Source organism: Crassostrea angulata, chromosome 9, assembly GCF_025612915.1.
Source record: "Crassostrea angulata isolate pt1a10 chromosome 9, ASM2561291v2, whole genome shotgun sequence".
In the NCBI taxonomy this organism is placed as follows: Eukaryota; Metazoa; Mollusca; class Bivalvia; order Ostreida; family Ostreidae; genus Magallana; species Magallana angulata.
In genome coordinates, this window is record NC_069119.1 from 34265407 (window position 1) to 34287710 (window position 22304).

The window sequence follows — 22304 nt, forward strand, 5'->3', positions numbered from 1 at the left end:
TGCTGAGTTCCAAAATAGTTTTTTACTAAGTGCTTTTCTATATTACGTCATATCCTTTTCAATCTTCACGTCATACAAACTGGTAGGTTAAAATTTTCTCTGTTGAATTATCATTATTTGCCTAACAATTTCTTAAAAATAACATTCAAAAGTTTTACATCTCTTTGTATACGCTAACTTTAAACTATTATTCGTCGTTGGGATTTGCAGATGGCAGTTAATTTTATCGGATTGTTGTCTTTCACCAAACTTATTTTACTGTGACCTGTACACACGCCATATTCATTGGTACAACGTGGGCTATCGGGCCACGCTTCTTTCTGATTACGTGTCATTAGTTTATTTACTTTTTTTTAGTTGCTTAGTTAGACACTTTGTTCATTTTAAATAATTTAACAATTGTTTCTATATTTTTATGGTATTACCCAACGCAAACTATGCCGAAGACTAAGTCCAGGCAAGCAAGGCCAGCCCCCACGGAGCGGACGTCCAGGCGACCTCGACTCCACGCTGCAGCTAGGGATGAGCCCCAGACAGTAGTGCAGGCGACAACCCCACAGGCACTTTCAAGCCCAGTTGAGCAGTCAGCGCCACAGGCGCCCACAACCAGCGTCTGCACAATACCGGTCACTGAGCCACCTGTGCCCACAGGTATTTTAACTCTTGTTCCTCTTGACTCCAACCACACAATCCTGCCCTTACCTGTAGGGTCTACTCAATTTTCGTTAGGATACTATGTCGACCCTAGCACTAGGGATAAGATCATATCTGGTAAATACATTAACTTGGGGACATTGCTCGTTAGGGACCCAAACAAATCTCATGTTTCCTCCACTCTTGCAATAGATGCAACAGGCCAATTAATTGCCCAACCTAAATCTCAGCACAAAATTCAAAACTTTGATCGTTGGACAGATGCATTCATTATCTTCATGAGCATTTACACAGCAGCACATCCTGAAAAAATACAACAATTCTTAAAGTACATGCATGACATTAGGCTAGGAAGACAGAGATCACAGGGCTGGCTCACATATGACGAACAGTACCGCCTTAGGGCTTCCATTAACCAAAACACAGATTGGGGTGTAGTTGATCCTGAGTTATGGATGATTTACATTGACACCCACTGCACCCCAGACCCACACATACAACCAGACTCACACCTCAAACAAAAGGGTAAACAGTGACAAATGCTTTGACTACAACTTCAAAGGTGCATGCACCAGACCAAACTGCCAGTATGTACGCAGATGCCTTAGGTGCAATAATGCACACTCCTCTAACACCTGCTATCTGGTTACGCCTACACAAGCAACCAAAGTTAACAGGCCATTTCGCTTCAACACACCAAACCAAGGTCACCCCCCCCCTACCAATACAACAACAACCCCCAGCCAAATTCCCTCCACACCCCAAACAATAATACCCTTTGGTCTCTGGGAAGCACCCCAATCCTCATTAAGTCCATTTCACAGTATTTACAACATTACCCAGATAGGCATGCCGCACAAACTTTAGATACTGGTTTTAAGGAAGGATTTAAATTGTTGTATGCAGGACCTAGACTTCCTTTTTTTTCTCACAATTTAGTGTCAGCCAATCAATACCCAGATATTTTGCAAACAAAAATCTCTAAGGAGGTTGATGAGGGACGCATGGCTGGCCCCTTCCTACAACCACCAATGCCCATGTCTCACCAATCGGTTTAGTTCCAAAAAGCGACGGCGGTTGGAGAATGATAACAAATTTATCTTACCCACCGTCGTCCAGCATAAATACATACATAGACCCTAAAGATACAACAGTAACCTACACTTCCTTCGACACAGTCGTAAATACCATTAGCAAATTGGGAAGGGGAGCCTTGTTGGCAAAAGAGGATATAAAAAGTGCCTTTAGGCTAATAGCCGTATACCCTGGGGACTTTGAACTGCTAGGACTTTTCTTTAGGGGTGCTTACTATTTCGATAAAATGTTGCCCTTTGGCTGCTCAATTTCACGCAAAATTTTTGGAACATTTTCTACATTCATCCAATGGTTGGTCAGAAGGCAATCTGGTTTAGAAACCACCCACCATTACCTTGATGATTGTATTTTTGCGGGTCGGTCTGATACTAACCATTGTCGTATGCTAGTCGACACCTTTCATAGCCTATGTACAGATATGGGGATTCCACTTAATAAGGACAAAGCACAGGGGCCTACAACATCACTTGTGTTCTTGGGTCTGGTCATAGATACAATTCAAATGCAAATTCGCATACCACCACCAAAGATTCAAGAAATGTTGTCAATTCTCACACATCATATTCACAAAAGAACAATTACCATCAATTCACTGCAAAGCATTGTAGGTAAACTTAATTTCTTTGCCAGGGCTATACCAGGTAGTCGAGCATTCAACAGACGTTTTTATAATGCTATGATTGGTAAGGTTCAACCCTATCACCATGTTAACATTACTTCTGTAATGAAATTAGACATGCAAATGTGGCTCGACCTCCTGACCAATTTTAATGGGGTTGTATATTTCCCGGATTCCGAATGGAGTTCTCAAGAAACAGTTAACCTTTTTACAGATAGCTCTGGGACAGCTTCATTAGGATGTGGATCATATTTTCAAGGGCAGTGGGCCTATCTCCAGTGGCCATCGTCATGGGCAAACAAACCAATCATTCATGACATTACATTTTTAGAATTAGTCCCCATTGTTTTGGCATTCACCATTTGGGCTAAAGCACTCCGAAACAAAATAATAATCCTACATATAGACAACCTAGCTCTTGTACACATCATTAACAAACAATCATCCTCATCTGATAAAGTCATGTTTCTCATTAGGCCCCTCATGCTTGTCACTATAAAAAACAACATTCAGTTCAAAGCCCAGCATATTCCTGGCAATCAAAATGGTATAGCAGATGCAATATCTCGTCAACAGTGGGGCAGATTCAGGGAACTTGCTCCAGCAGCAGACCAGCTACCCCAGCCCATACCAACATCCTTCCACAACGTGCTCTTGAAGATGAAATGAACCGCCTTCTCATGTCATCACTAGCCAGTAACACTACCAAAGCTTACGCTGTGGGTCTGCAAGCTTTCGACCAGTTTAGATTAAATCAACAGTTGTCCATCCTTTGGCCACCACCTTCAAATCACATTTTAATGTTCATAGCTCACTAGTCCATACAAGGCTGCAAACAAACCACTGCTAGGGCCTATACATCTGCAATTGCATTTAAATGTAAAGTATTAGGGAACGGTGACCCTACAAAACATTTCCTTGTTGGTAAAGTGTTAGAAGGCATGAAAAGGCAAAATAACAACAGGGATGTGCGCTTGCCCATAACACTAGAGATTTTGAATCAAATCCTTCATAAGTTGCCTGTGGTATGCCAGGATACATATAAAACTTCACTGTTTTCTGCTGCATTTACCTTAGCATATTATGCATTATTAAGGGTGGGGGGAATTAGCATTATCTAAGGGTAACTCACCCGATAGAATCATCCAGGTTCAGCATATTTCAATTCAACACTCTATTATCAATCTCCTTATTAAACACTCCAAGACGGATCAACTAGGCAAAAGAACCCCCTTGCGCATCAATGCCACTGACACCCAATTTTGTCCGGTCAAAATTATGAACAAATATTTACAAGTCCGGCCAAATGTTACAGGCCCCCTGTTTTGCCACCACTCCGTCCAACCACTAACCCGCTATCAGTTCTCATCAGTACTGGCAAAAGCCCTACAAGTTTTGGGAATCAACAGCAAGTATTACAAATCTCATTCATTCAGGATAGGGGCAGCTACCATGCTGGCACAGCAGGGCTTATTAGAACAAGCCATACAAGCCTCTGGGCGATGGCATTCACAAGCCTATAGGTCTTACATTAGGTAATGCATATTCAGCATTCCCCTTCACTCAACTAACCACCGGCAGTTGGCGATTAATTAATATGTTCCCTCCCTTAAGATCTTCATTTTAATTCCCTATTTGTATCTGTCAATATTTAACAAAATGTTTGCATTCCTAAACCAATTTAATCCAAGTGGTTGCAGATCCAATTAATGTGTGGATATTGGGATCTTCCATTATCAAACATGCTACAGTAGCAGCCTCACAAAGAATCGGAGGAACCAACCTATCCATTCCAAATGCCAACATATGGTGGCAGGGGTACAGTGGCATGAAACTTTTGGACCTTGTCCCTAAACTCAAGTACCTCAAAGGCCTCAAATTGCAAAGTCCTCCTCACATTATTGTCGTTCATTGTGAAGCCAATAATGTTGGCAAAACTCGTCTTGACCGGCTGTTGACCATGGTACATGACATTCTGTCTCAATGTAAAACATTATTCCCAAAAACCAAATTTGTGTGGTCCTCTACCCTCCCCAGGATAACATGGCGCTATTCAACAAACACAAAAGCCATGAACCAAACCCGAACCCGAGTTGACCGCCAAGCAATTAAAACCATGGTGAGCCTGGGAGGGGCCTACATCAAGCATCCTCAAATTAAAATCAGTCGTACCCAACTTTTTCATAGTGACGGTACCCACCTATCCAAGTTGGGGAATGACCTTTTTCTCAACAATTTACAAGAAGCTATTGAACACATAATGGGGGTCAAGACCAAGTAAAAGCAATCCGATCCTCATTGGCATTGGTCGGCGGTATCTATTTGAGGTGGGGATGTGACGCCGTCACCAATATGTAGGACCTTTGGTGGCGGATGCATGTTCATGCATGTGGCGCTTTCGTCAAACCCCACCTCAAATGGAACAGTGTTTTCTAAACCGTGTATCATTTTTATGGCGCAAATAGCGCTTTTCATCATTGCAACTTTGATACATGCAAATTATTATGTTTAATTATACAATTGTGTATTAAATGGGATATTGACCCATTTAACCTTATTGCACTTTAATGCAGCTTTGATTGAACTTTGAACTCTGATTGAACTTTGAACTCTGATTGAACTTCGACCATATTGCATTTTAAGTGGCGTTGTGCATTTGTGACTTACCCAGTGCACAATTTAGCCCATTTTGGGGTCGCCACACTTGATTGTTTGCTGTTGGGGAGACGACCCTGCGACCGCTCCCAAATTTTGTTCCTTATGTCACCGCGACCAAATAAGCCAATTACATTAAAATAAATCCCATCCAAATTTTTACTTTGTGTCTTATATCTGTGATAAATACAAATTCATATTTCAACAGTACAGCAATAAGTGAACCAGATTACAATGAATTGCTGATATGGTAATCTTAGATAAGTGGCCCTTTAAAATAAAAATAACGTCCATTAGTTGGTTTTTTTTATATTCGTCTAAGTTGTAATGCAAAAATATCTATCATAAAATTCAATACTGTGGAATCATTAGATTTTGTGGTGGCTCAATTTTCGTGGAATTCATGAGTACCTCTCATCTACGAATTGACATCCTCCACGAATTATTAAATATGGGTTATAAGTCATATTTCCTTTTGTAGGTATAAGATAATAAACGAAAATACGTCCCTATTAACTTGTAAAACTTAAGCAATCCACAAAAATGGCCCCCACGAAATTTAAGATTCCACAGTATGTCCACACGGTGGTAAAATGGTAATTCTTTAGTATTTGCGGTTGAGCATCACGTATTATTTTAGAAAATACACCATATTGATTACCCTTTTCCCCTTTTATTACACCAAAAACAAATTATAGAAAGTTTATAGAAATGCTTTATTTTTATCGGTACATTTTCTAAAATAAACCAGTAAGAAAAAAATGAGTATTTCATGAAACATGTGTTGTTCATCTTTCTTTGAGAGACTTGATGGTCACCAAATTAACTAGCAGATCTGCTTTAAACTTTTGAATATGATTTTTTCTGGTCATAAAATAATATTTAGTAAACACAAATCTGAATATTTTAATTTTAAAATATAAACAGTGCCAAACATCTTTATACAGAGTTTTTTCGTTTAAAACAGGTAAATATAATCTTAAGTAAGAAATGACATTCGAGCTATTTTAACGATGAACTAAATAAAACGCAGTGTTATGGAAATACTTGATTTGTAGTCAGAATTATAATGCACATCCTACTTCCTGTAAAACAATTGCTTCACCCTGTTACATGTACTGTCTTTAACATGTAGACTTTTGCAATACTAGTCAAGAAATTAACTCCATAATGAATATGGATTAGAATCGATGGATTAGAATCGATTATCAACAGTCTTAAAATTATTAATGTCGGAATAAATTAAAAAAAAAACGCTTGTCGATTTGATACATGTGTACTTTTTTTCAACGCTACTTACTGTGTAAAGTCCACGTATATAGATGAAAATGTGTACGGATTAGTTTGATCCACGTGTTGATCTATACTTATTTTTTATCTTCAGTTGATAATATGAAAACGCAATGATTTATTAGCAATCAAGAGCAAACTCAGTCGCATTTGAAGAGCCGGAATCAGATATATTCATATATCTCCAGAGAGTTATATTTTAAACACGCTGAAAATTAGAAATCATATTGTCATATGGTAGATTAAAAATACAGACAGAATGTCATCTTCCTAACTGTATCCATAGAGATAGATTTGATTTAAAAAAATGCGCATTAATTGTTCTGTATTTGAATTCATACAGAGCATACCCGCAATATGAATATAATCGTCTACTTACATGTAACTGTCTGTATTTTTAGAACGACTTTTAATGCGTAACTGGTATTCGAATGTCCTTCTCCCCTTTAGGATAGAATTTCTCCTTTCTGCAACACCTTCTTTTTTTTTACGGAAAATGATATGTCGGTATTGCTCAGTAGAAAAGTGAATGAATATAACATTTTAAAGCAAAGCTTTTTAAATCCTTGTGCATGCCTGAAATTTCCATTAAATGAACAAAGGAACAGTCCAACGCAAGACGGTTTTTGTTATCCAAAATAATAAAAAAAAAAGTAAAACTAAACAAATAGGCAACAACCAAACCCTTCAGATACAACTACTGCCGATCACGGAATTAAAAGGTAAGCCGTAGAGATGAGAAGCGATTGAAGTGTTCACTACGCTACTTGGACATCCTTGGAACTCCAGTTTTGTTCACTATAAAATATGCCCTTATTGAGGATATAATAGCGAACGCCTTCTATATTAATTTTTAAAAAATATTAAACTATTTGAGAATCACGTATCGTTTTTGTGATCTGGAAAGAACGGAAATAAATACTTACTTTTAAATATTACATTTAAATTGAGTGAATAATTTTTCATATCCATCCACAATATGAGAAGAGAAATATTAAGTGTTGTGTTTTCTTTAAGGAAAAGGTTGTTTGTTATTTGGGGGTGGGTGTGCTAATGATAAACACCCCTCTTGCTGGAAAAAAAATCCTGGATCGTCTACTGCATTTTATCTTCATTTTATCGCCCATTGCTATTGCTTGATTGAATCAGCTAAAATCCATTTCTTTATAATTTCTTCAGATTTTTCAAGTTAAATCTAAATTGAGAATCTCAATATCGTGAATACTCTTTCAGCGCTAACATTGATATAATTAGTCAATGTCTGTAAAAATAATAAGAAGTGTCGTCTTCAAAACTTAACTATGTATTTCCACGACATGTTTTTTTCTGCAGATTTTAAAATAGACAAAAACTATAGCAAAAAAATAAGTGCTGTTGATGAGTAAAGTAACTCAAATACTCAAAGTGATACATGTATCAATATACATTTTATTGATAAAAAATTATTTCAGAATACACAGGTTTAAAAAAAGTTATGTACACATAAACCAAATAAAAAGAAATATGAGGAAGTCTGTTTAATATGTATTTACGAATCATCCTTTTTATTGACCATTATCCATTTTATGTTTAATCGTTTCTACAAAGTTATCTGCAATTCAAATTAATATAAATACTCCAATTAGTACTAAACTTGCTCGTTATTTTGCAAATAACATTCAATATTAGAAGTGTCAGTGCACTGTTTAATATTATGTACAAAATAAACATAATGATACAAACATTTCCTATCTCATGTCTTCTGTTTCCAACGAAAGGCGTTATAGTGATTGTAATGTTTTTTATTATTGTGTTTCATTCTCTTTTTTTTTGTCCACAAGATTACTCAGAGATGGCTCGATAAATGTTCTTAAAATGTTTAGTGATGATAGGGAGTTATAATATCTCGAGTCTTTTAAAAAGGAAATCGAAATTTATATCTGGTTGTCCATTTCCTGCTCCGCGACAAAAAGCTTGTCATATCGAGATCTCTAGGACGATAAATATTTGAGCATCAAGACTTTGTGGGATGATAGAGCTATAGCTCCAGATGTATTCAAACAATTTTGTTTTGTTCGTCGTAACTTCCGGTCGTCATCGGAAGCACTTGATAATTTATTTTTTTTTTACATATTTTTTTTTTACATAAAATAAATATATTAGTTTAACTCCCTACATTTATCTTCTATGCAATGTTTAATAAACAAAAAAAATCCTACTTCCGGTGAGATATCACAAATATCTCAAGTAGCTTTTTTTAAACAAATGTTGTACCCGCGAGATTTCAGTAACTTTAAGTGACCAAGGAACGAAACTTACTGGAATAAAAGACATTTAAAGTGTGTTTTCGGGTTTCATTTTGTCGATTGTCACTTCCGGTTTACACCAGAAGAGCTCAAACAAATCAAACTGTTTAGAAGTTAAGATTTTTTCTTTAATTATTTTTTTCAGTCTAATGAACAGTTATGTATCGGAGATAAATATACTAATAATACCGCTTTAAACGTATTTCTTCACTTCTGTTTGTCCGCTTCCAGTCCTGAGACCCAAAAGAAACCTTTTCTCAATGAGACCTCAAAACTGACAAAAAACTGAACAACCAAACTTTGAGGAAAGACAAAATAATGTATGAAGAAAATTGTTCATGTTATGTTTTATCCGGCAAAACTTCCGTTCATCACAAGAAGTACTCTAAAATTGACTTTTTGTCATTTTCTTCTGTTTTGCATAGAAAAAATTATTGCAAAAATCCTTCACAGTATATGATATTATCCATTTTCTTTTTACAAGAGGAATGCATTTTTTAAAAAAAAATTAATACATAAGGAACGGAAGACCTTCTGGTTGCTATAGCAACAACAGTCTAGTTTATCATAATAATTATAAAACAAAGCAAAATATAAATCAATCAAAATATATATAATTATAAAAAATAAACAGAAGTTTATATATTCATATTATGGTTTAAAGGAGTTCAATGTTGACAATGAACATACAGGTAAATAAAGTGAATGCACATAGAGAGTACTGCTACATTTGGCAACGAAACAATTCGAAGTCAGGCTCGAGGACGTATCATTAACCGTATTGTTTTCAGGGATATATACGAACTTTTCCAGTGATACCATACATTGTAATGCCAGCCAGTTTTCTCAGAGTCGGTGTAGGGTCCATTAGGGTTGGCTTTGTAACACTTGTTGAACCACCATCCACAATTGTACCCGCCGGCACAGGAACCTGTGTCCAGGTTATTATCCTGGTCCGGTGTTGAGAACTTCATGTTATTGTGGTAATCCAGGCTATCCCCTACAATCACAATGGTGATGATGTGTGAACTATGTCAATAGAACAATAAATATAAAAGATGTAATCATAACAGTTATACATGTATCTGAAATGAAAATCATTGCCAACAATAACTATATTTGGTACTTTAAATGGTTGAAAGAAAATGATTAATATATAGAATCGAAAAAAAATAATTATTAACATATTTCATAATATTGTACTTGATCTGTCGACGTGCAGAAAATGATAAAGGTTCTGTACGATAGACACGCTGTATAATTGTAACCTGCATTCCCACTTTATCCAGTCACCTGTAACTGATATTTACTGGCCTCGTCCCCGACAGAAAAACTTGAGTAAACAGCATTGGCCTTTTCACCGTTGAATCGGTCTATATCTACCCGCAGTTCCTGGGCCTTCAGTGATATCAATCTATGTAGCATGTCATTTCTTTCAAAAAAAAATTGAATGTGTATTACATAATTATTTTCTTAGTACCGTCGAACTTTTATCTCTGTATATTTATTAAATCAAATATCATGAGTCTTAATCCGCTCATGCGTAAATCCAGAAATTTTTCCGAAAGGGGAGAATGTATATGGTCAGTATCAAATACACTGTGAGTTTAAAACGTTGAATATATATGTTTTGTATGTTTGCTGGTTCTGCACCTTATTAACCCTAGGTTCCTCCCATTAGATCCTTGCATGTTGTATATTTTTCAAAATCTAATCGATCATTGTGCTTGTTTGAGCAATCGCTTAAGAAAGGATTATGGGTGGGTGTATATACAAAATTTACTGTAAATTCAAAAATCATACCCACCCAGTAACATCAATTTTTCAACATGATGTGACTCACGGAAACTGCACATGTCGGTTTCCGTATTCTAAGATTTATTAAACTTTTAGCAATATTCCGTGAGGTCCGGAGTCGGTGGTAAGAGCGCATTGACCGTCGCTCTCCAAATACCGAATAATTAAACATGGCCAAAAATCACATATAGATAACAAATCGCTTTTAACAATAAAGATTATAGAAAAGTAATAGTAAAGAGTAACTTTGATTAACTGATTACTTGGATAAACCGAAAGTCAATTAAATGTCCAGATCAAAGACACTCAACGTCAGTGACATGTGCAAGGGGAGGAACATTTCACACGGTGATAATGACATCAGACTCAAATCTCCATGTAAGACGACTTAGCTATTCATTTTATCTAACGTACTGATGTACATTAAAAATAATTTAATTAATTTTACTTACTCTTTGCAAGCAATTGATTGATTTGTTTACAGACAGATGTATATTAAACAATAAAAACACTCCAGAAACAATTAATATAACCTAGCTAATGATTCGGGTTATATTGATTTCATATGCAGTGATCGCTATTTTCATATCACGCATAATTCACCTAAGAAGGCATTTTATTGTGAAGTTTTACATTTTACGTAAATTACACACATTATATTGTATAAGCTTGGTTAAAATCACACAAAAACTGAAAACAGAATTTGAGGACGCCGCTTTATTTTTTTTTCGTACTACTCTATATTCTTAACCACGTGTAATTTAAAAGAGATCTAGTATACATATTTGAAAAGTGTCATGAAAATCTACCATCTGATTATTTTAAGGTGCTTTCTTGTGATACAGATACAATGGGATATCATTTGGTACATTAGGGTTTTTATTTCTTGTGGTAAATAAATAAAAGAAAACCACACAATTTTCAACTTTATCAAATTAACCACTCCCTAATTTGCTAATAAGAACATGACATATCCCAAGACGAGTCATGAAAAAAGCAGCGGGCACTAAAATCGTATTTTGATAAAATTGACGATTTCAATGTAAACAAAAAAGTCTTGATTGCGACTTTAAAACACTATTATGCACAGGGAGTTATTGTCTATTTGCAAAATGAAAGGGGGTATACATGTTTTCATGTGAAGCTTTTAACTCTCATATTATGCAATATCGAAATCCAAAGAATACTAAATTACAATTGGATTGATACGATAATGAAGAACAACTTTTCCACCGACAGCATTATCGAAATATTTACCGTGGCATGTGGAATCACTTTTAGCTTCTTGAAATGACTACGTAATTTCGTAGTATTTTTCTATTAAAATGTACCTTTAAAACAGCTTGTATGAGTGTTGTGTATCAGAGAGAGAGAGAGAGAGAGAGAGAGAGAGAGAGAGAGAGAGAGAGAGAGAGAGAGGAAAGAGAGAGAGAGAGAATGAGAATTACCTATCCAATACTCGTGATCAGCAGATCCAAACCCGTTCTTGTACTCCTTCCTGTTACGTTCAAAGTCTTCCGATCCCTTCACTCTTCGCTGAATCACCTGTTTCAAATTTAGACAACATAGAAAAAAGATCTATTCTTAAAAAAGAAACAATAAATATATGTTTTTTGAATAAACAATGACGGTATTTGCGAACTGACTTAAAACAAATTCATCTTTTAAAAAAAAGCTATTTCTTTTCTGAGAGAGAGAGAGAGAATACCGTCCATCCTCCATTTCCAGTGGTCATATCACAGTACACAGCCTTTGTTTTATTTAAATCCATAATATTATAAACACCATCCCTCCCTCTGGTATCTGGAAAATAGTCAAAAATGTCAGCACAGTCGAAACCAGCAATGTTGTTCAATCGACTGAATATTTCCAGATATCTTAGCACACGCATTTCCTGTCTCAGGAGTCGTTGTTGGGTCTGAATAGTGGAAAGACTTTTGTTGTTCTTTGTCCCTATTTGGTCCATCTTTGCCTCGATGATGTTTTCGATACCCTCAAGTTTCTTCACCACCATCCTTTCAATACCTTGACTAAAGTCTTTTAGGTCGGTTCTCATGGAGAGTAATGCCAACTCTACAGACCTCTTTCTTTCTCCCATATCATCAAACAACACCTGTCCTTTTGTTAATAGAAACAATAAAGACCAGATCAGAAGTCCAAACAGTATACCCATCGCAAAGTTATCCCCCAGATTCGCTTACAATGTTGTGAAACTGAAATCAGGTAACAAAACCATAAAGTGTTGTAAAAAATGATGTTAGAGTGGTATAGTTGTTTCAATGTTTTTGAAATTCAACTAAGTGAGACCATGTCGCTGAAGATACCCTAGCGAGACCACACTTTATATCTGAGAAGGTTTATATTTATTATATTTCATATTCCGTCCTGAAATCTAATGTTGATGCAAAAATTTAAAAAAAAACTGCCAATCGGTTTACAGCAGCTTGCGTATCGCTGAAAATTAAGGACTTTCACTCGCAAACAGTTGTTTAGAGCTTTAAGAAATGATAAAAAAAACTTGGTGGTTTTATAAATGAACTCATATAAATTTCGTCCACTTAACTTGAGTGGTTTAACTAGGTCTTTTTTCTTCAAAATAATCAATTTCATTTTGAGATAAAAAATATCATGGCGTTCTTTAATGTAATCGAAATATGAAAGCTAAGTAAACAAAAATGGAGTTTTTAAAACACCATATCCACTAATTCAGATTTACATACCTGTATGCGTTTGTTCGAAGTATGCTATTTCAGATTTATTGCGATCAAGATATATTTTAAAATGTTATATGATTATTCGTGGATGCTTGACGCACACTATTTTTTTTAAAGTCATCAGTTTTGAAAATATCTGTGAAGGCCTATCTTGAATATATGTCATATTTCCTGGAACGTAATATATCTAGATACAAATTTGGTGCAAAAAAAAACAACAACAAAAAACAAAAAAAAAACAAACAAACTTGCCAATTGATTAACATCTTACGTATCGCTAAAATTCAATTGACAAGGGAGTAAATCAAAAGCACTACTATCACTCTCAAACAGTCGATTAGAACTCAGTAACCTTGTTCATGAAAGTATCTTAAGACCTATTTTAAGACATGTCCAAGGATATATCTTAAGACATATCGTATGACCATTCTTAGACATATCTTAAGATGCAAGTCAAAGCTATATTAGACTTATCCTAAATCAAAATATCTTTGACCAAATTTTCTTAAGTTGGAAACAATAAAATATCAAAATATACCGTGAACAAATATTTGCAATTAAGTATTGAGAATGTATAACATGAAAATACTCGATTATTAAGCAATTGCATTTTCAAAGATTTCTAATGTGTTATTTGATTCACCAATGACGATCATTTATTTTATTTGCTCAATTTTTTATCGCACATTTCATGTTTATACGTTTTGTAAAATGCTTTTCAAACACTTCTACAAGTAATGATACAAAATCGAACTGATGTAACTCCAATATGGGAGAGGGTCGGGATTTTCAAAGGAAAAAGATAGAAATCGTCTCAGCGTAGTGGAAACTTTCTGTTCTCCACGAGGATCTGATAAGTAAAAACTGTACTGATTTCATGTCTTACGCAGGTACATGTAGACAATGGTGTGTACATACATGTACATGAAATTAGCTGATGAAGTGAGGCGGTATCCAAGATGGCGTCCTCCCTCGTTATTTTTCCTCCGAGGTACCCACTTTTTTTAACGATGTTTTTTTTTCTACACAAGCCCCTGTGGACGGATGTGTCCCGGTGCATGGCGAGGACTATTGTGAAATCTTGTTGATGAACCCATGTTTAATATGTATTTATATGTTGTCTACTTGGCAAATAAATACTATAATACGTGCGGTCCCATCGCAGTGCTACACATTTTCATTTCTATGTTACTATTTATGTTGTTCAAGCCAACCATAAACCTTAGACCAATACGAAATGTAATGTTACAAGGAACTGCTGCTCAGGTGAGCGATGTGACCCATGGGCCTCTTGTTTGTTTTGTTTTGTTAAACTATACATGTACATATTTCTTACGATATGTACACAACTGGATATAGACAACAAGTCAATAGCTTTTGGTGGCGATATTTATCATTCTGTTGAACAGGTGTCCGCTATTCTCTGTGTGCATGCGATTTAGCTGACGTTTTACAAATGCTGACTAACCTGTTTATACCTTTTTACACACATATTTGTTGTAAACAGGACACGAAAAAAATACCCGGTTATCAACAAATGAATGCTAAAATATAAAATATAAATGATAAATATATTTAGAATTTATCTAGTAACAAAAATAATATGAGGGAGAAAGACTCTGATCGCAAGTACATTATATTGTTCAATAATTTCAAATAGGAACACTTTTTTTAAATAGGGATTTAAGAAAACATAAAACTAAAACGTTTTCATTCGATAAATTTTCTTCCAGCCATATAGGACGAGCCAAGTAATACGCGGCACATTGCGTGATCTGGCCCCGAGGTTATAAAACTTTCTTGAGTACGATCTCGTACTCCAAATCGTACTCCGTGCTCCAAACCGTACTCGTATCAAAGTATCGAGGTTATAAAACGTTTTCATACTCATAGCTTAGTACAAAACGGCGATTTTCTGAGTAAGCTATGAAGCTTTCTCAAAGTTGTACTCAAGACATTTAATCTTAATAAAATGCAGTGCAAACATATAATATAGTTCATATTGTAACGTTGCTGTATTATACGCTATAATTTAATCATATTTACATGTATATGAATTAAAATGGAAAATTATATTAATGACATATCTAGATATAATGGAGGTGAATTTAAGAGTAAGGGCGAACTGCAACCAAGATTATCAAAATAACTTTTAGATAGTTTGCTTTATTTATTAATGTACGTGTACATGTAAATCTACCTACAAAATACTATCGTTGAATAGCTCGACTTCTTGAGAATTCTGTTTTTAGTCAAATACGACCCATACACCACATCATTTAAAACAAAGACTATCGTTATTAATCAATTTCAATCAGATGTACTTGCGGGTCCCTTTTTTGATTATAGGGAAAATGTAGTTTAGTTCTAAACATTACAAAAGATGGGGGATGCATAAAAGTCTAATACTTTCTATTACTTACGTATTAATCAATTATCATTTATGTTGCATTCCACAAAACTTAAAAAGGGTAAAATTTTATAGAATAAGCGGTAAATCAGTGGCAGAGTAAAGGAGGTCGCACCCGGCGCCCCCAAAGCACTAAAAAAAATTGTCCAAATAAAGTTAAATCATACTCCTTCTGGCAAGAAAATGTACAACTTGGGAGTCTTAATTATCTTTTTTTTAACTTGGGGGATTTTTTTTACATTAGACTGATTTCAATGGTGCAATATGAAGAAAACGCGTGTGTTCAATGGTGTAACTAAAAAAACCCCAGAAAAAACATTTTGGTTACGCTGTCCTTGTGTTCAAATATGACCAGTCACCCATATACCCACCTTTAAGTAATTGGTTATACTAACTAGTGTTTTAACGACTCTTCCATTGTTATTATAATATAAGCTGGTATATATAGTTATCTTTTATTAAAACTTCATTAATTTACATTGTCCCATTGAACTTGATTTTTTAACTGATTAATTTACAGTCATTCGGAAAAAAGAGAAAAGGATATGTTTCTTGGAATTCTACAAGAGAGACGGATTTGTTGACTGTAGGTCTTAATCTACAAATATATATATATATATATATATATACGTGTGTGTGTGTGTGTGTGGTCGTGTGTGTGTGTGTGTGGGGGGGTCGAATCCTACTTCCTGTGGTTTATCTATACGATTGTTTTTTGTTTTGTTTTTAAATTTCATAGATCAGCTACTGTCTGCATGTGGAAAATACTGGCTTATAAATCGCCTTTCCTCCGTAGGGTCAAAAACGCTGTGAAATTTAGAGTAATTTTGAACAAGGTTCATTTCTTTTTAGCTCGAAATATCAAGACCATTAAAGCTAATAAAAACCTATTTTGAAAGTTAACAAAAAGCAATCTGACTTGGAAATATAGAAAGTAATCAAGAATCAGCAGTAAGTAATCAAAACGCAGATTAAGGGTATTAGATATAAACATAAAGATAAGATTTTGAATTTTCAAGTTTTGTATTGGCAATATTTTTTGAATTACCGGTATTACGTACATATTTGACTTCCTAGATGACCATACAGACTACATGTAGCTGCAGCAATCTAGATGTGTTCTTTGTCTAATATAGGCCGCAACTTCTTTTTAATTTTACAGCGGGAAGGTAGGGGATCCATTCCGAACCATCTGCGAGTATTTGATTTTTATTTTCCAAATATCAAAGAAGTTTTACCATGGAACATCACCTACCTTACGATTTTTATTATTTATTTCAAATTAAAACATCGAGAGCATAGACATGTCTAAGTATACGTATGGTGAAATGCATTGTTTGCCTTTACATTTCACTATAAACGCTCGAATATAAGGATGGTGGGTCCCGGTGACCCCATAGTCTTAAGTATTATATTAGTACCTTTCTACAAATGAATATTTAAAAATAAAATTTGGTTTAATGACATCCGATTTTATTCTAAAATACAAAGTTATGGAAAAACATTAAGTATGATCGACGTTTATATTCTGCTTTAGAATTCGGGTAATTTACAGTTAATTAAAAGCTTGTTTATGTAAAAAAAAAAAAAAAAAAAAAAAAGAGATAACACTTTAATTAATCATAACCCGCATGATAGAAGCTAGAAATTATGAGAGAGAGAGAGAGAGAGAGAGAGAGAGAGAGAGAGAGATAAAGGGGAGTATTGTTATTCTATGCAATCGATTAAAAATACATGTACTACTTGTGATAAAATAGCTTTTTCGCAATTTCATGTGAGAGATTTTTCTCTAAATAGCTTAGCTGTGGGAATATTCATCTCTTAAATTGCTATTTAGATTATTCATATAGTTATTCCTACGCGGGGGTGTTAAGGAAGCATATGGAATCTGAGTTACATGTAATTCCTTGAAATCACAAATCTTAGTTATTATGTTCATATTCAAATATCTAAGCAATGAAACGTAGATCAAAAACAAATGCAAAATACTGAAGACAATTTTTTTCCAGAAATTAGTTTGTATTACGTAGATTTACACATTGATGACGTCATGACTAAAAGTTGAATGTCGTGTGAATTTTATCGGAAAGCATTGTAAACATATTCAAAATATAACTAATCTAAGAACTCTCATAAAGTATTGTGGTGTGATTTATTGAGAATTGAACATAAGAATACTGGGGGAGATGTTAGTTTTATCAATCATTCGCTAAAAGGTATGTAAATTTGCTTTTATTTCTCGGCCAGGCTTTCCTCTGTCGTTGTTTACGATATGAAAATCCGACTAGAACAACACTACCCCGTATATATTGAACTTGAAATTTTATACGTATCGTTAGTTTGATCAATGCTTAAATTGAAAAGTGCTGCTAGAATCCCATGTTGTGTGTTGTTTTGATGCAATTTGCCGTTTTCCGTGCAAACTATATAAAAGTTGGGAAGGTTTTACGAGAACCGGATAAATAACTTTTTAATAAGGAAAAACATAGGATTCTAGCAGCGGTTTTGATTAAACTGAGATGTTTTGCTTTCACTCGGTATGTTTATTTTATTTTTGAAACCGCGGGGTAGTGTTGTTCTATCTCATTTTATGTTAAGGAATATACGTAAGCTATTTATAGTTGTCACGTGATAATGCACCAATGTGGCAGTTATGTACTACCTGATTTTATTGCACTAACATCTATTTTAAAGGATAATACTAAGTTTTTGATCTTATTCAAAATAATTATTTAATTTCACGACTTTGAATATAACAGTCAAAATAAGACGCTAAATTACCCATATGCTTCCTTAACACCCCCGCGTATTTAGCTCACCTGAGTTGAAAGCTCAAGTGAGCTATTCTGATCACATTTTGTCCGTCGTCCGTCTGTCCGTCCGTGTGTCCGTCTGTCTGTCCGTCTGTAAACTTTTTACATTTTGAACGTCTTCTCTAAAACCGCTTATCCAATTTCAACCAAATTTGGCACAAAGCATCCTAATGGGAGGGCGAATATTAATTGCAGAAATAAAAGTCTGATCTGTATTCAAAGCGGAGAAAACATTGAAACTGTAGAAAAAGGGGGCGGTGCATTTTTAAAAATCTTCTTCTCAAGAACTACCGAGTTAATCTTAACGTAATTTGCATAAATCATCCTTAGGGAAAGGAAAATATAAATTGCAAAAATTATAGGCGATTTCTGTTCCAATTTTGAGATAATTGCGAAAATATTAATAAAGAATGGCTCGTTATTCCATATATCGTAGACTGGCAATTCATTGCGATAGACTGGTCTTATGACAAGCATCACCAGTCTACCGCACCTCGAAAACGAGGTTCTTTGTTTGAAGCCGGCAGTTTGTTGTGCAACAGTTCACGTGCGAATATAATCTATGAAACATTTAAATAACATTGGTGCCGATTATTGTGAAGTAAATTGAGGTGAAATAATTTAACGCGTTGTCATTTTCACTTGTGAAGGTGGTTTTAGCTTGTTTTGATTTTTTCGTTTCATTTTGCTTTTTAACTTGGGAAACAATCGCCTTGTATTTGGAACATAGACTTCGGTAAATGTTTACCTGCGAAAATGATAAAATCTGATGCATTAACAACGTACTAAAGTGCATTTCCCTCTGTTTTTATTGTTTATTAATTAGTTAATTAATTAATTAATTATTTAACCTTTTGTTATTCTACGGTTTCTTTTTCTTTATTATTTTTTTTTCTTTTTCTGACTTTTTTGGAGCGCTATTTCTTAAAAACTACCCAACCGATTCGCACAAATTTCTTAGGACGGATAAAGCATGATCGGCGCTACATATTATAAAATCTTTAAATGATGACGTCACTTCCGGTTTCAGATATTGACGATTTTGTAAATTTTTAAGGGTCATTTTGTCCACGCATCTCCTCCGAAACCAATCAAGATAGAAGCTTGAAATTTTCAGGGATTGTAGATGAATGAATATAGATGTACCCCCGTGCTTCCAATGATGAAAATTGCTAAAGGCCTCAACGCTCGCCTGAACCTGAAAATTGGCACCAAATTTTTTCACGAAATTTTTGCACATTTTCTGTGATATCTTTTGATGTATAAATATTTAGTTAAAACATGTAATGCAAAAGTTGTTTCAAAATACACGGGCTATCATTTAAAATCAAGAAATAGGGGCTGGCCCCTCAAATTAGGGGCCAAGAGGGTTGTAAAGTCTTCTTACAATAACTCTTTACTGAATAATAATTTGTTATTAATTATAGAAGCAAAAATGTTCATTATTCGGCTGTTTATCTATACAGTACCATACCTAAGTCATATGTTACGTAATAAGGGGTTTCAAGGGGCCAGAATTTCAAAATTTCGATCATTAATATATGAAAAAGGAGAAATATTTTGAAAAGCATCGTAGAACAAAAGTTGCTTTAATTAAAGTTCTGTACAATATGCCACCTTAATTTTTTTTCTTCATGACCCCATTTAGGAGATAAAGGGCCGGCCCCTTAAAACACATTTGTAAAGATATCCTAAGAACGGTTAACATTTCGTGAACACTTGTTGAACAAAATATGTTTATATTTGCAAGACATTTCATTTGATATCAAGAAAAAGGGGCTGGCCCCTCCAATTAGAGGTCAAGAGGGGTCTTAAATCTTCTTACAAGAACCCTTTACTGAACAATAATTTGTTATTAATTATAGAAGCAAAAATGTTCATTGTGCAGCTGTTTATCTATACAGTATCATACCTTAGTCATATATTACATAATTAGGGGTTTCAAGGGGCCAGAATTCAAAACTTTGATCATTAATATCTGAAAAAGGAGAAATATTTTTAAAAGCAATGTAGAACAAAAGTTGTTCAAAATTATGTTCTGAACAATATGATACCATACATTTTGTTGCTAGTGGCCCCGGTAAAGAGTTAAAGGGTCGGCCCCTAAAATACGGTTGTTTAGATATCTCGATAACGGTTAACCATCCGTGAACATTTGTAAACAAAATATGTTTATATTAGCGAGACCTTTTATTTGATATCAAAAAAGGGGCTGACCCCTCAACTTAGGGGCCAGAAGGGCTATTAAGTCTTTTCATAAGAACTCCTTTCTGACCAACAATTTGATAAAAATCATGAAGCAACAAAGGAGCTTTTATTAAGCTTAATTTAAAACTGAAATACGTTTTAAAATCGGACGATGCATTACAAAAATATTGGAGTTTAAAAATTGAGTTTTCCGGAAATTTTGATTCCACGTTCTTGGTTAAGAAAATAGAGTTATGTTAAAAATTAAAATAACTCGTACCTCAAATGATTCGGAAATTGTTAATTCGTACTTGAAGACATTCGGGACTTTTTTTTATTAAGTCGTTCTAGAAATTGTAAAGGTTTTTGTTAATTCGTTCTTGAAATCATTCAGACATTGTTAAGTCGTACTAAGAATTATTCGATTCTTTAAAAATATTTTTTTTATTTTCTTTGTACTTGGTTTTAGAACTCTGCTTCTTACAGGAACTTCTATCTTTACTCTCGACACCACTGGAAGACCCACTCGTTGCTTTGCAACGAGCTTTGCTCTAGTTACTTTTCTAATTGTGCCAACAAGGATCAAACAAGGGTGTTGGTGTTAGCTTGTTCGGACTTTCGTTTCGTTTTCATTATTTACGCTTTGTAACCTGGAAACTATCGTCTGTATTTCGTGATTTTTACGTATCAAATCAAACAGATACTTCGGTAAATCAAACAGTTAACTGTTTACCTGCGCAAATTAAGCAAAATCTGATGTAGTACTGAAATACAATTCATTCTATCGGTAATTTGGCATTGTCTTTTGCGTAATGGTAGATTAATGCAATAGGTTTTGTTGAGATGCTCGACATTTTCTCGAGTTTATTCAGTCTAAATAGAGTTTGATATCGCTGACGGAAATATGTAGGTATATACATGTATATATATATGATTCATTTCGAAAAAATAAATTGTGTTCTTTATTTGTTATACATGTAGTGCATGTTTCTTGTGTTTAATTGTTTACAATTTCTATTTACTAACCATATTTGAGTGTTAAGCTTCGAATTATAAGCAAGTTACAAAGATTTGCTCACAATTCTATGTTTGTACACAGATCTTAAAAACTAAAGATTAAAAAAGTAAAAAATTTGTCAATATTTATGAAGAAAATTTTCAAAGTCTCTTCTTCCAGAAACCAACTTTAACAATTTATTGCATTGTAAACTTAATCTTTTTAGCTCACCTGAGGGTGGGGCGACAATGGGGGGGGGGTGTCGCAGCTTAACAAATGAATATATAGAGTAAATCTTTAAAAATCTTCTCGGAAAGGAAAGCTGAAACTTGTGTGAAAGCATCATCAGGTAATGTAGATCAAACTTGTGAAAATCGTTACCCCAGTGGTAGGGTGGGGCCACAATGGGAGATCGAAGTTTTATATAGGAATATATAGAGTAAATCTTTAAAAATCTTCTTCTCAGAAACTAATCGGCCAGGAAAGCTGACACTTGTGTGAAAGCATCCTCAGGTAGTGTAGATTCAAAGTTGTGAAAATCATGACCCCCAGGGGTAGGGTGGGGCCCCAATGGGTGGTCGAAGTTTAACATATGAATATATAATGTAAATCTATAAAAAACTTCTTCTCAGAAACTTATCGGCCAGGAAAGCTGACACTTGTGTGGATGCATCCTCAGGTAGTGTAAATTCAAAGTTGTGAAAATCATGACCCCCGGGGGTAGGGTGGGGCCACAATGGGGGGTCGAAGTTTAACAAATTATAATATAGAGTAAATCTTTAAAAATC

At 34.6% G+C, this 22304-nt stretch overlaps 2 pseudogenes; one reads left to right on the top strand and one right to left on the bottom strand.

The window, feature by feature from the left end:
* Positions 1 to 437: 437 nt before the first annotated feature.
* LOC128162300 (uncharacterized) lies at positions 438 to 3907 on the top strand (annotated as a pseudogene).
* Positions 3908 to 9320: 5413 nt separating this feature from the next.
* LOC128163680 (fibrinogen-like protein 1) lies at positions 9321 to 12575 on the bottom strand (annotated as a pseudogene).
* Positions 12576 to 22304: the final 9729 nt, after the last annotated feature.